The 3,259-nt window shown below is 50.5% G+C and overlaps 1 long non-coding RNA gene across 1 annotated transcript; it reads right to left on the reverse strand.

The window, feature by feature from the left end:
* Window positions 1-1,943: 1,943 nt before the first annotated feature.
* LOC125759724 (uncharacterized) lies at window positions 1,944-2,486 on the reverse strand. The gene is made up of 3 exons (XR_007417356.1): window positions 2,407-2,486; window positions 2,152-2,329; window positions 1,944-2,077 (listed from the first exon to the last, which is right to left on the reverse strand). It is a non-coding gene; the product is annotated as an uncharacterized LOC125759724 (long non-coding RNA).
* Between the last annotated feature and the right edge of the window lie 773 nt (window positions 2,487-3,259).

Genomic DNA, 3,259 nt, shown 5'->3' on the forward strand with positions numbered 1-3,259 from the left:
ACGTTTAATGTAAAACCTTGCGGCACGCCATGTACGCCACGAGTGACAACTCATGATTTCTGACAAAGTGCCCTGTACCACGAACGAGCGAGCACATGCTACAATGAGTCCTATTCGCGGTTGTCACTGTTGTCGAAGGCATCCACCACAACCACCCACCCACCCTCTGCGCACCTTCGTACAAGCGTTACAGTGGCGTGCATTCATCGCCAACCTTTGGTTCAGCAACAAGAAACTTTTCCTTCCCACTAGATTTCACTCCAAGCTATCAAGACAACCACTAATTGGTGTGGTTATGTCACAGCACAAGAGCCCTAGCCTGGTGTGATCCTGGAGCACACTTATGGAGCTTGCCACGCCGACTCGTTTGGGTCATGACATAATCTGCCTACAGCATGGAGTGCAAGGAAATCTTTTTAGATAATCGACAACGGATACCTTCGCTGTGCTATCAACACGGTCGCCGGTACGCCGGATTTTGTCAGCGAGTTGTCTGTGTTCGGTAAAAGCACCTGTCGTCTAGAGCACACATCTTCTCTGGGCATTCTTTACGTGCGAGTTCTCACAGGTTGCTTTCCCAACCTGGTCGCACCGCCAAGTCTCACTTTTACTCTGAAGCCTTTAGCAACACCAGCTACTTAGGCATGTAAACGCCCAGAAGTACGTCGCTACTTTTTCACCACGAGTACGAACACTGATATACATAGCCGAACCCACTCTTGACAGCGTCACTGAACCAGGTTGTCATTGCCCTGGCCCTGCGTAGTCTGGACACATAGGCGCATTGTGATGCGCCATGCGGTGGCCCAGGGCCCGTGAAGGCCCAAACTCACTCGCCCAATAAAGATTCTCCTGCTCCAGGTGTCCGCGCTCTCAATTCGCTATGTCCACATAGACATGACTGACCATATTCCCTTCATCTGGAAGGTGCTGATCGCACGTAGACCGCTTCACGGCCGCTCGAAGGATTGCCGTTTCGGACAAGGAAAGTAGCCATTACCAAAGGCTGGACTGTTCGTTTAGACTAGGCCGCCTATTCCACTGACTAGCGGACACTGCTTGAACGCGTCCTCTTCGCCGTTTCCACAACCGTGCAAGGCGCCGCCACAAGCACCACCTGCTGTACACCCTTCCGCCGACAGCATGATGGAGAGTCTGCTTTGATACCCTGGGAATAGGTTAAAATGACTTCCTTCAAATCGGATTGTTCTCTAGGCCACCAAGACAGCCGCTGATACATACGGCTCTAGATATCACGTCCCGAGCGCCTTCACCTCTCTTGAATGTACTCTGGCTGGCAAACGTCATTGCCACTTGCACTTGCATCCAAGACCCCTCCATTTGCCTGCGGTGTAGCCTTCCACGTATGCCCCTACATAAGCGACAGACAGACGCCAGTGGCCAACGCAGTGCAACAGCCGACCGTCAAGCCTGCTGTGCACCGTCGCCTGCAGTGACCAAGCACCACCTACATTTCCACAATGACACCACTTTACCACTTTTGAGGTCGCCTACAAAGTAGGTCTGCGTTCATCAGAACCCACAAGTAAACACGGCCCTTTAGAACAGTACTTCATGAAAGAATCTCAATGGCTCCCAGAAACTAATGCACATAGCACCTCTGAGAGATTATACTGGTATTTTATTTGAGACTGGTTGGTAACACATGCTCCATACAACCACATACTATGAATTTTAATTTAGATATCTTGCGCTTGAGACTAGGACAACGAGCAACTTTCAGGCAGGGGTACCGGCTATAGGAAACCTCATGCGAATGCCTGATTTTCAACTCAAACAAAAAACAGTGGCATCACATCTATTGAGCAATCGGGGGAGTGCGCGGAATCACAATCCTGCGCAATGGAAACTACGAGTACAGGCAGCCGGCACAGGAAAGGATGTGCGCCGAAGACCTTCGAGGCAAACGATGTCTTAAAAATACCGAGATCCAGAAAGGGTTGAAGACTTCGTGGATGGCCAGTGCTGAAGGTCTTCGCCTCCCCGTCGAAAAGGTTGGACAGCCGACGTGAAAGAAGTCATTCGCATGTGAGGCGCAAGGAGGTAGAACCCAAAGCTGGAAAGCGACGTGCAATTTTTTGACACATCTGACGAGAGTCGTTGAAGGAAATCTGAGTTTCCGGTACTTACTAGTAATAGTGAGAGGCAGGAAGTGAAGGGACCTTCCTCCGGTACGATGCGCTCTGCACGAGTATGATGAATATCTTCCGGACGACCGGGGATGAACGCAGGATGGCGCAGGAACGCGATTCGACATACAGGAAGCCATCCTCCGTACGTGTCTGATACTAGCAGCGAGGGCCTCGACCTGAAAAGACACGAGGGCTCCTTAATCGCCGATTCACACAATTTGTAGACGGGTATCCTAGTGGTCCCAATACGTACAGGGAAGAGTAAGGTAGGTATCCAAGGGACCTTGCGCCAGTACGGGGCCATTACGCGAGCAAGGAGAGGAACTGACACAGCGTGCTGTTGGACCACCAAAGATGTCGACATCGTAAGGTGAAGGTGCTGAGTTGACGGACAGGAACCCAAGCCTGGCCGTGTATGATGCTAGAAGAAACTCGACCTGAAGAAAAAAAAACGCGTGAAGTTAGTAATTTTATGACAATCGCTCGTAGTACAATATTATAGTGGCCAGTACTTACGAGAAATGGCAAACGGCGGGATGCGGTGGGCCCTTCCTGCAATGCTGAGCCAATAGTATGGGCAAGGACATCTCACTGCAGGATGACCCAGGCAGGATGCTGCGGCTCCGAATGGACGCAGGAAGAAGTTCAGTCGTCGTACAGCAACCCATTTTCGTATGACTGATAGTAGGACCTACGAACCAAAATGTTGCAAAACATTTGATTAGGGTTCGATACAAAACCAGTGTCCCCGATCGCACGGAAGACCGTACAGATTGTGAGAAACTCACCATTTCATCCCACGATGGCGCAGTCTTGCTAACATGTGTAGAAGGGGAAGGACGAGCTCAAGAGGCAAACACGGGGACCTGAAAAAAAAAGAAGGAGAAAAAGGGGCGATTGTTATGATGAAGGGAGCGACAAAGTTGCAGGGGCATGGGTGCCTTGCTGTGACACGGCAGCCTTGTGAAGCGCGGGCGAAAAAAAAAAAAGCAGCGTAACAGATTCCGGGGACACTCATTTTTCTCAGTATATTCACCAAGTCACCAAGCTTGCCGCGAGAAGACGCTAGGTAAAAGAGAAGAAAACGCAAAAAAAAAAAAATGCGG

Source organism: Rhipicephalus sanguineus, chromosome 8 (genome assembly GCF_013339695.2).
Source record: "Rhipicephalus sanguineus isolate Rsan-2018 chromosome 8, BIME_Rsan_1.4, whole genome shotgun sequence".
Classification (NCBI taxonomy): Eukaryota; Metazoa; Arthropoda; class Arachnida; order Ixodida; family Ixodidae; genus Rhipicephalus; species Rhipicephalus sanguineus.